We start from the raw sequence: 12,648 nt of genomic DNA, 5'->3' as shown, positions 1-12,648 counted from the left end.
TGTGCAGCTTATTGTGCATGTTTATATGCCTTAAAAATTGTATAAAACAACCCTTAATCCATACCCTAATCATGGCAGCCCCTTAGACAATAAAAATACATGATTTTGGTAAACAAAAACTCAAGTTTAGAACCCATGTGCATGCAATTTCGAAAATAATTATCATGGCCCTTGATTTTTCATTCAAAACATGCAATAAATCATAATTATTGTGTGGTGATGTTTGAAGGAAAGAATAGGCGTGCCTTTGCGTATTTAACGCACGATTTTACGTTGACAAATCGAAGAACGGCGGAGAGAAGACGATGGCTTGAAATCCTTTGCAACTTTTGAACTTTCCTTGAAAATATGATGTGGGTGCCGTGTAAATTTGAAAGAAAAGAAAGAGTTTGAGTTGGGAAGGGAGTTGGACGTGTAGTTGTGGAAATAATGGAGAAAAAATTGCACTTTAAATAGATAAATAAAACACTAAACAAGCTTAGGTACATTAGGTAGTTAATTATGCCCATTAGTGCTTAATTAAAATATTTAAAAGATTTAAAAATAATTTTGATTAATAAACTTTGTGAATTTATTAGCCGGGTTGTCAAAACGTTCGTATTTTTGTTGAAAAACTAACACCGATAAAATTTACTTCCCGGAGTATAAAATCAACTCAAAACCCTTATTTTCAAAAATAATAAAAAGCATCACCCTTATTTTAAATAATTAAAAACAATTATCCAATAAAAACATTTTCAATTTTTCCGCCCTCGGTCTCCGTTCCTCGATCGCACATCGAATAACCTTTAAAATACATTTTAATGCAATCATGTATAAAATATAATTTAAACATACAAATACGCACAACATAATTAATTTAATGCAATTAAAACAATTAATTAAAATACAAGAGAATTTAATAAATCGTATGCATGTGGTTCGCGTTGACCTTTAAATTTTCGGAGCTTTACAATCTTCCCCCCTTAAATTGAATTTTGTCCTCGAAATTCGCTTATCCTTAATAACCCAAAGTTTAGACTTAGTTCTAGTATCCCAAAAATCCACGCTTGCGCTGCGCTACTATGATAAAACTTAAATTCTAGATGTCCTTACGTCTCCTTGATCCCAATTAAATTTTCATTCTAATTTCTTGTAACGCCCTCGACTGATTTTATGAAATAACACAGCGGAAAATTAAAAATTTACTTAGAGGAAAGAAGGATTTTAAAATTTTCTTGACATAAAATATTTACAATCAAAAGTATATACATGATCAATCAAGTGTTGCATCAAAATACAAAATATCATTTTTGATCATGTCAAAATGCTAGCAAAATATCTTCTTCCTTCCATCTTCTGTACATATGACCTCGGCTCCAATCAACGTCCTGGCTCGTCGCTCTTATCTGCATCACATGAAATAACTGGAATGAGTATAAAACTCAGCAAGTGAAACTCTTACATAACAATCTGTACATATCATACTCTGTAAAACATGACTTTGAAATCATTAAATACCATCTAACTCTTTAAACATGAATAATATAGTAGAACATGAACATAACGATGGTATTTCTCTTTTCTCTGGTGGATTGATATTTCAATAGTATCTCTGTCTCTATACCTATATCCCATCGATGTAAATCGATTACTCTGTTGGGATATAAGCCTATGGTCGTTGATCAACTAATTGCATGCAATCTCTGGTCTTTCCTTTTTACATAATTGAGACATAAAAAGGTCTCTAGTATACAACAAAGTGTATCCATACATAACATGAATCAAATGGAAGGGAATACCATATTAAAACCATTGAAATACAATAAATATATACTTCATGTGAGCACAAAATATGAATTCCACTTACAACCAATGGAAACCTTGATTCTAATCTCTTGGTACAAATCCTACAACAATAAACCATGTATTGAATCATCAACAACTTAATAATCACAAATCCATACTATAAAATCCATAAAATCAACACAATCAAACATTCCATGATTTTCCCCAACACCATAATCCAAGAAATAACTAAAGCCCCAAGAGTACCTTAGCTCCTTGAACCCAAAATGATCTTGTTCTCACTTCAAATACCCAACAAGAAGCTTGAATCAAAGAAATAAAAGAAAGGAATGAGAACCCTAGCTTCCCTTGAGCTGAAGAACCGAGAAGTTGGAGAAAAGAATGAGAGAAATGAGGGAAACTCTTGTATTATATCACTTAAATCTCAAAAACACGACTTCACTGTTCACGCACCGCGGGTGCGCTACTCCTCTTACCGAGGGTGCGCTAGGCTTACTGAACCACTTTCGAAAATCCAAAGGAACGACCGCAGGTGCGCTGCTTATTGGACTGCGGGTGCGCTGGAGGTTCTGCCAAAACACCGCGGGTGCACTGCATAATGGACCGCGGGTGCACTCTCCTCTGTAGCCAACAATATACTCTTAGCAACTAAAATCGAATCGCAACGTCGCTTCTTCTCATAATTTGGCAACACTATCAACATGAATGTTGCACCACTATGTCTTATCTAACCACTACAATTGGCCTCATACCAATTGGCTCAACATGCAATTTATCATGAATTAAATCGTAACGACGCTACACTATGACTACACACCATCTATATTCCACAATACTAGAAATCATAAATCCAAATTCTTAACATCAAAACTATACTTAGACTTGACCAAATAATCCATCAACATAAGAAATCTTAAACCGTATCGTTCACCAAGCTTGGAAATTACATTCCTTATTTTCAAATCGCGACTTAAAAAGACCCATAATGACTTAGTGATATACTATTATAACATCGAATTTCAATTTTTCTTACAATTTCCAATATTTAAAGATGGATGACCATACTTATCGTATATTATTTTCCTTATTTTATACCCAAAAATTTCATCAACTTATCAAATTTCAATCTTAAAATCCCAAATGCATCCGCCAACGCTTAGATTTTCAAGCCTAATATCGATTCATCCTTAAAACCCCTTGATTAACATTTCTTATAACACTATAACCAAGATATCCCAAGGTTCCAAATTTTCTTAAAAGTCTAAATCATCGAAAATTCTTATCATTTAACCAAATCCATTCTCACTTATTGCTAAATTAGTCCCCAAATTCCTTAAAAATTGCAAAATCAATTCTTAATTTCCTCAAAAATCATCCTAATTGGTCCTTAATTTTAAAAATCCTACTGTTAACCCATAATTTCTCGGTATTCTTAATTTTCTTCTACATTTTCCCAGGACATAATTTTGATAATTTAAACTTATTCACCCAAAAATCAATTCCTATAACCAATATTACATTTCATCAAACTTAATATCCCAATTTATACATTTTCTTACTCCCAAGTCCTTGCAAATCCTCGAATCATTATTTCTTATGAGTAATTCCCAATAATTAATTCAACTAGTAACCATGTATCATTAGTATTTTCTTAGAAAAATCTACGTGTCCAAAAAGCATTCATAATATTTATGATTAACTTATAACCCAAAAATAGAACGTCGATAAAAAAAACACAAAAATCAACATAGTCCAATACCACCACGAAACCAACATACGTTGAAATAAAATAATTTCTTATTTCATATCGTATCACGTATAAAAATTCCAAAGCACATAAATCATATATTATCATAAAGCTATTAAACATGTGACCTAAACATATAACCCATATAATTTGCAGGTGACATCATAAAATCATATAAAGCATGTAAACTTACAAGTTGAGGCTTGACTACCGATCTTTCCGGCGCTGATGGTGGCACAACCCTTTACAGAACCATTGCTCTGATACCAACTGAAACGTCTGCTTATTCCTTTTCTTAAAAAGTACTAGAAATTTTTTTTAAACCTCATTTAGCATCGATCGAATTGCATACACAAGCATCAAATATTTTTGACATCATTTTAAAATAAATAAACAAACTAACATTTGAAAAGTATAGCCCATACTATAACCTCTCAAAAACCACTCATAAATAAAACATCGTAAAAATATGTATAACATAACTTAAAATCATAAATCATAAGTGCGGAAAACTAGCGTCGGTCCTCGGGTTATGTGCACCTTCAGTCCAGCAAAGTCAACCATCAAGAACTCCATAAACATTCTTATCATAATCACCTGCATCAATCACACCTAGTGAGTCTAAAGACTCAACACGTCATATCCTTGAAAACAAATAATACGTATACAGATCACATATAACAGTGAAAAATACTTGTACTTAAAATAATATTTTCAGGAAGATGCATAAACTTAAAACATAAAATTTTCGTAAACATTTTCATGATGCATAAAACTTTAAATAAAAACGTTTTCATAATCTTATGCATAAACATTTTCATACACATTTTCATATAAACCTAAACATATCCATATTCGTATCCATATTCATATCAGCATATTCATATCAACATATTCATATCATCATATTCATATTCATATCATCAACAACATATCGTATTTCTGTTTCCTTTCGTTGAATTCAGATCGTTAATTGTGACTTTCGTGTTCATCTACGTCTACGTCTACGTGTTGGGCGATGGATCCATCTACATGTAACCACAGTACTGGGCAGCGGGGGACACCAGCAACCCTATCACCGGTTAACTGGGCCCTGGCCTTACGTATTAACATGTCATCGTATGCATCTACATATCCGTATCCAAGGAAACACGATCGTCGGGCTCCCACTGGGACCATAGCCCTCACAATATCTCCAACATATCATCGTACTAATCACAATTACTTCACTTTGTTCAACGTTTCATATTCTCATCACTTAATAAAAATCATGCATTTAATATCATTTTTCTTTAAAAACAAGCAAGCAATCTATCTTTTAACGTTATCGTTTCCTCGTAAAAATCCATAAATATTTTTAAAAGAAACCCTTCAACATATAAAAATCCACAAATCCTTTAAATAAAACATTTCAACATCATAAACATTTAAAGTATTCATTTAAATCATAAACATTTAAAATAGACATTTTAACATATTAAATCATAACCTTATAAAACAACATTTTTGACATAATAAATCGTAAATATTTAAAATCCATGTCATAAAAATTCATACACATTTGAAATAATCATATTAGCATATAAAACAGCAATCAGGACACTGCCATGACGTTTACTAATTTCTAGGTATAAAATGATCGTTTTACCCCTGGACGCAAAATTTCACATTTTTGACATTTTCTTAATTTCATTGACTCTAACATGTCTCAAATAATTATTTAAGCTTACATGAATTTTCTCATATTTTTATTTGGCATAAATCAAGGACTTTTAATTTATTCTTTAGATGTGACGTATTAATGCGTTTTAATCCCGAATTAAACCAAACCTCAATATAAAATTCTCAAATTAAAAAATTAGACTTTTAATAATTATTTAAGTTTAAACTTAATTTTCAATAATTTTATTCCGCATAAAACTAGGTGTTTCAATTAATTCGTTAATTAACGTTTCAGTGCGGCGATAAAATCTCGGATAAATCCAAAACTCGTTATTTTGATCCCAAATTTTAAACATAGCATTTTTATTATTTATTCTACCTTTCAAGTCATGAGCCAGCCCCGTGGACCCATGGATCTATTTTTCCTACTTTAATTTTCATTTTTGACACACTAACAAACCCGCCGAGCTATCTCCCAATTTACTCGAGCCACGCCCGAGCCACTTTGAGCCAAAACCTAGCCAACCCACCTAGGTACCCTACAGACCAAACCCAGCCCGTAAAACCAGCCCTGGCCCGCTCGAAACTTGCTGGAACATGACCCCAAAATCTATGCTTGTGTGTGGGTGAGCCTTCCCTTGGGCAATAGGACTGCTTCTCCCACTAGGACACTACCAGCTGCTAACCACTCGCCCATCCTGATCCTAACCACCCTGGACCATGCCCAGACCAAGCTCAGACCAAACCCAAGCTCCAAAACCGAAGCTCCACCAGCAGCAGCATGAATGGCCGAGAAACCCACCTAGCATGGACTCCACGTTTCTGTTTATAGGACCTAGCCAACCCAACCAGGCCCTAAACCAACCCCTCTAGCACCCTTCTAGGACCCTAAGGACCTAACCTAGCCCAGCCAAGCCCCCTGGTCGAGCCCCCTTGTAAGGCTCGAGATTTATTAGTCTTCATTTATGTGATATTCGGAAGATATGAGTATGCATGACATGTAATGAGAGGCACTGAGTGAGATTATGAAGTGTTGCATTAAATATAGACCGCACTCGCGGTAAGGAAAGGACCGCACCCGCGGTTATGGTTCATGAAATATGGAAGAGTTACAGTAGCATGAGCGCACCCGCGCCTAGAGAAGCACCGCACCCGCGGTGCATGGACAGAAAGTTGAATAGAATTACAGTAGCAACACCGCACCCGCGGTTCCAGAGGCAGCGCACCCGCGGTGCAGCTACAGTGAGGGCAGCGCACCCGCGTTACAGAACTGAGCGCACCCACGGTCGAAGCTTTCGGAAGAGTTGATGTATATCATTACACTGAGCGCACCCGCGGTGCGACTTGCAGCATGAAAAATAATCCACGTTTCCTAGTGTTGCATGTAGTATATATATACACAATCGATTCATTCTTCACAATTCAGAGAGGAATCAAGAAAAGGCTCCGAGGAAGGATTTCAATTTGTGATTGAAGATTTTGGAGATCCATCCGTCCGATTGTGAATCCGACTTCAATACTGTGTTCCTATCGACGCAGGCTACAACTGGACGTAAGTTTCGTTACGTTTAGACATGATTTAAAGTTATGATATTGTCAGAATTGAATATGAATCAGATATGATGTTTCTGCTACAGTAGACATTGTATAACTGAAGTCAGATTAAAGAATAGACTGTTTATGAAATTGTTATGAATTTCAGAGTTGATTTAGTTGAGATTCTATATCAGAGTTGTGTTATTATTCAGATTGTGAGTTGTACTGAATTCTGGTATTATATCTGTGATGTTGAGATAGACGGGGTTATCGTGACTGTATTGCTATGCCGTCGAAACATCAGTAGATTGATATTGATCAGATTCAGTAATGATTTCGATTGTATCGTGATATTATTGATATGAATTAGATTGTACCTTGTTCAGATATGGATCAGACTATATACTGATTTGAGTATTGATCAGAACAAGTTCTGAACTGAGTTATATACTGATACTGTATTTATATGATTGTCATTATCAGATGTGGATATGGAAAGATTGGAATACAAGACTTCGTATTCGTCAGACCGGGAAGACAAAGGTATAATTCATGTGACTTTGGGGAGATACAACTCAAATGAGATTCAATTTGAGTTCCCAACAAAATCACATACTAGAATTGTTGTTTACCTTTTGATATGATTGATTTGTTTATGGAATTATATTCAAATCTCTTGATATGACAATGCCTTGTTTATAGGTTAATATTCAAGCATTTGACATAAGAGAGTCATTGGCAGACTTGCTAAACTAGATGTTTGGTGGTATCGACGCTTCGGATCAGATTCACTCTGATTGTAGACATTCGATACAGACATGACCGAAGTCTAGGAATAGGACGTACAGTTACCCTGATTGGGAGGGTAGGTGACAGACAGTGACGTCTTATTCACACCGGGATCCCTAGAGTTAGAGTCGAGTCGAGTCAAGATATGAATTGAATTGAGTGGCATGCTTATTTTATTTTGAATTCAGAGATTATGGAATCCATTGTTACTGCATGCTTATTTGATTTGGTTTCCTAGAATATGAAACCTATTGTTATGAATTTTATGCATGATAATATGCTTTATGATTTATATTGTGTATATGCATGTATACATGTTTTATACTGGGATTTATTTATCACCGGAATATCCGTCTGTTGTCTTGTTTTGTATGTGTGCATGACAACAGGTGGGACAAGATCGGGGTCAAGAAGATGATGAGAGATCGAGATTAGAGTGGTGATTCCGGACTTGGATGTAGACTTGGTTTAATACTTGAAATTTAGTAGTTAAACTGTAGACTAGTTTGAACTAGAAGCATGTTGTACAAGATTTGTATTATTATACTGGTTTGTATAATAGATTGATTCCGTTACCTTCCGCATTTTAAAGAAAAAAATTTTTAGACCCTGTTTATCTTAATTGATAATTAAATCCCAAAGATGATTAAGAAGATGATTAGCGTCCGGGTCCCCACAACAGGTGGTATCAGAACGATAGATCCTTTAGACTGAGATAGAAGAGAATGAGCGGGGTAGAGTGAGTTTTCTTTCCTTGCATGTGATTGCTAGCATGAGATTTATTTTAATGTTGATTTACATTATGTATGCTAGCATGATACTATGATTTACTGCTTTGAAATACATGTTTACCTGATTATCTGATTTGAATTGGTAATATGTATTATTGAGTATGAATCAGATTTGATTCTTGATCAGCAGTAAGATGATCAGAGAAAGATTGGAACAGATTTGTAGTATTTGAGTACTAATGTTTTGATAAGCAGATATACCTCCACGGAGAATTCCAGAAAGGGGTAGTACTTCGACTGAACAGATAGATGTATCAGAAACTCAGATGGAAATACAGTTGTAAGAATTTCAGTTATTTCAGCCGCCGATTCTGAGTGGTATCGAGACGTCTAAGATTGTGAGCACTGGTTTGATGACATAGAAATACTGTTTGATTTACTTGATTATTCAGATGAGCAGAGAATTAAACTGATATTCCACCAGTTACGAGAAGCTGCCAGAAGTTGGTGGATTACAAGTAAAAGAATGTTAGAACAGAGAGGTACAGTGATTTCGTGGGAAATATTCAGAACTGAATTTTATCGAAAATTTTTCTCAGTTTCGTACCGGGAGGACAAGAAATCAGAGTTTGAACTCGGAGATAGTTGCATTGATGAATATGCAGCGACCTTACCATTTTGTTGATGCCTTGAGTAGAGCGAAAAGAGCGGAGGCGAGTCTGATTAGACAACTAAAAAGGGTGTGTGCGATGCAACCCCAGATACAGAAATCCCCTCTCCGATTTGATCGCGGCAGTACGAGTGGAAAGCAAGATTTGCTGAAAGCTCGAAAGAAGCCATTCAAGAAGTTAGGGAGCGGACTGAGTGGTTCGTCTAGCTCCAGTGGTTCCAGCCCGAGTTGTACTGGAGTATATTGCAGAACTTGCGGAGGGAGACATTCCACAGAGCAATGCCAGGGAGTGACTGGTAGTTGCCATATTTGTAGACAGCCGGGACACCTTGCTATAGTTTGTCCTCAGAGAAGTCCCCGAAGATTTTAGGGAGCAGAAGACCGAAGAACGGACCCAGGGCACACTTGATGATATAGTGATAGGTAATGTTCTTTTATGACGATATTGCATATGTATTGATATATACTTATGCATTCCATATGATTATCTTTGACTGAATGACATTGAGATATGCCCTATCTGTTGTGTTTGGTTGTACTGTAGTATTTATTCTTTATCTTTTCGGGGAAATGTTGACATCAGATATTTCTGTGAAATAGCGTATACTACAGTAAGAGGAGAATGAGATCGAGTTAGATTATGATGTACTTGTGTTTTCCGATTTGATTTCATTATTGATATTAATATGCTGAACAAGTACAGAACTGTTATAGATTTCTTTCAGGAAAATATAAGATTCAGACCAGATAAGGCTGATAAGTAGAAATTCTAAGGTAAGGATTCTAGATTCAGAATTCCTTTGATATTTAGATTGTCTATGACTCGATTATTACAGAAAGGAGTAGATGACATCCTTATGTATTCAGTAGACGCACTGAAATCGAGTCTAGCATTGGCAGATTTGCCAATGAGGTACGAGTTGGCTGATATTTGCCCAGATAAGATTTCAGATTTGCTTTATATCAGAAAGATAGATTTCAGAATTGAATTGAGACCAGATACTGTTTATTATTTTAGAATTCAGTACAGAATGATATTAAATGTCCAGAATGACACTAAATGAATTGAAAGAATTAAAAGATCAGTAGAAGAGTATGGGCCAGGAGTTACATTTGATTTAGAGTTTCTCGGTGGCATAATTCAGTATGTTCAGAGATATTCTGATGATTTTATGCTCGTTGTATCTATGATATTTTGATATATTTGCAGCATCTGATTGATTGAATCGAGTATCTGAAGATTGTATTGAATATTCTGAGAACTGTGATTATTGTATACAGAAATTATTCAGATATGAATCTTGCATGAAACAGATTGTATTCAGAATATGCGATATCTGAAGTTAGTATACCGATTGATTTTGACACAGTTGAGATCAGAATCAGTGACTGAGAATGATACCGATATCAGACATATCAGAAATATCAGAAATTTCAGAAATGTCAGAAATGTATGTTTGGTCTGAATTGACAGATTTTCGTATACGATTTTTATTTTGTGTCTGCCCGAGTATTGTTATAGTTCTACAGCCGTATTTGATACAGATCAATGTGAACCGTTGAGATTATATACAGTTCAATCCGAATCAGAGTTAAATTCGAGAATTTCAGTAGATCAGAAATATAATCAGAATGTCCAGAACTTAATTTCGATAATCAGAACAGAGCATCGATCAGAGTGACAGATATGTGATTTTACGGTATGAGAATGATTATCTTGGGATGTCAAATGTTTCAGAATTGTACAACAAAATTTGATATCGATAACCAGAACCGAATACCAGGTAGGTATTTTTCTTTAATTTATATTATTAACTTATTGTTTATACCAAATAGTTCGAATTGGAAATGACAGATAGGGTCAGAAGCGCACAGAAATGGATTCAGTAGTCGTTCAGATAACAGAAAGTATATGATATTCGAACAGATAGTTTTGATATAGACAGATTAAATCAGTTATGGCAGAATTTATGCTGAAATGTTGGCAGAATTGTACTGAAATGTCTGAACCGCCAATAAATGAAGATAGAAAGATAAAGATCAGAAGAATTATTACAGAATTGGTATATTTCTGACTAGACATGGGGGGTATAATTCGATGAATTTCGTAATGAGATCACTATAATACCTTCCAGATTATGATATGATATGATTGTGATGGATAGATTGTTCAATCTATATCTATTAGTTTGTACAAGATGACGTACAAACATGACCAGATGACAAAGATCGATGTCAAAGAAATGGTCAGATTGATCAGAATGCAGAACTAGACTATATCAGATTGTGATTTTGATTGAGTTTGTGATTATGGCAGAACGTACCATGAACTCATTCATATATTATCCACCGACTGACAGATAGCCAGAGTGTACTATCCGGATATTGAGAGATACCCAGGGAGTGGCAGTGCATGATGCTAGCACCAGTTAATATGACATATTGTCATCCTATGAATTATAGTATGATAATAGCCATCAGAAGAGTAATGAGATAGTTACAGACGATATATTGTACAGTGAGTACTGCAGATTTCGTTGGTATAAGAATAATATCTCGAAGATACCTGAGATAGGAGTTGATACGGTCAGAGATATGACAAAGAAAATGTAGCTAATTCAGAAGAGAATGAATATAGCTCAAACCAGACAGACTTAATACGCCAACGTCGGATGATGACGATTGGTATTTGGGGCCGAAGATTTAGTATATCCTTAACTGGGATAAACAGAGTTGATAACAGCTAATGATATTAATTTGGTATGAACTGTTGATTGGTATATACGGATATTGTATAGCCAGTATTTTGCGATTGATGCAATTAAAATGATTTCGAGTGGTATTATGATTTTATGCTTCTTGAATGACTACTCCGGTCTGGAATCAGAGATCCGTGAAAGGAAGAAAATTTAGAAAGAAGAATATTCTACTGTTGCATATACAGTAAAGTCGACGGAGCATTAGAAATATTCCTTGAAAGACAGAATCTGACATGAGATTAAGATTTCAGAATGGATTCATTGACATGAGTTTTGATTTAAACTCTGTATACATTTCTTCTGATATATCTGAATTGATTACTTGTGATTTCAAGGACGAAATCATTTCTTAGAGGGGGAGAAATGTAAGGCTCGAGATTTATTAGTCTTCATTGATGTGATATTCGGAAGATATGAGTATGCATGACATGTAATGAGAGGCACTGAGTGAGATTATGAAGTGGTGCATGAAATATAGACCGCACCCACGGTAAGGAAAGGACCGCACCCGCGGTTATGGTTCATGAAATATGGAAGAGTTACAGTAGCATGAGCGCACCCGTGCCTAGAGAAGCACCGCACCCGCGGTGCATGGACAGAAAGTTGAATAGAATTACAGTAGCAACACCGCACCCGCGGTTCCAGAGGCAGCGCACCCGCGGTGCTGCTACAGTGAGGGCAGCGCACCCGCGTTACAGGACTGAGCGCACCCGCGTTACAGGACTGAGCGCACCCGCGGTCGAAGCTTTCGGAAGAGTTGATGTATATCATTACACTGAGCGCACCCGCGGTGTGACGTGCAGCATGAAAAATAAGCCACGTTTCCTAGTGTTGCATGCAGTATATATATATATACACAATCGATTCATTCTTCACAATTCAGAGAGGAATCAAGAAAAGGCTCCGAGGAAGGATTTCAATTTGTGATTGAAGATTTTGGAGATCCATCCGTCCGATTGTGAATCC

Source organism: Primulina tabacum, chromosome 2, assembly GCF_025594145.1.
Source record: "Primulina tabacum isolate GXHZ01 chromosome 2, ASM2559414v2, whole genome shotgun sequence".
In the NCBI taxonomy this organism is placed as follows: domain Eukaryota; kingdom Viridiplantae; phylum Streptophyta; class Magnoliopsida; order Lamiales; family Gesneriaceae; genus Primulina; species Primulina tabacum.
Note: the sequence above shows the minus strand (reverse complement) of the source record.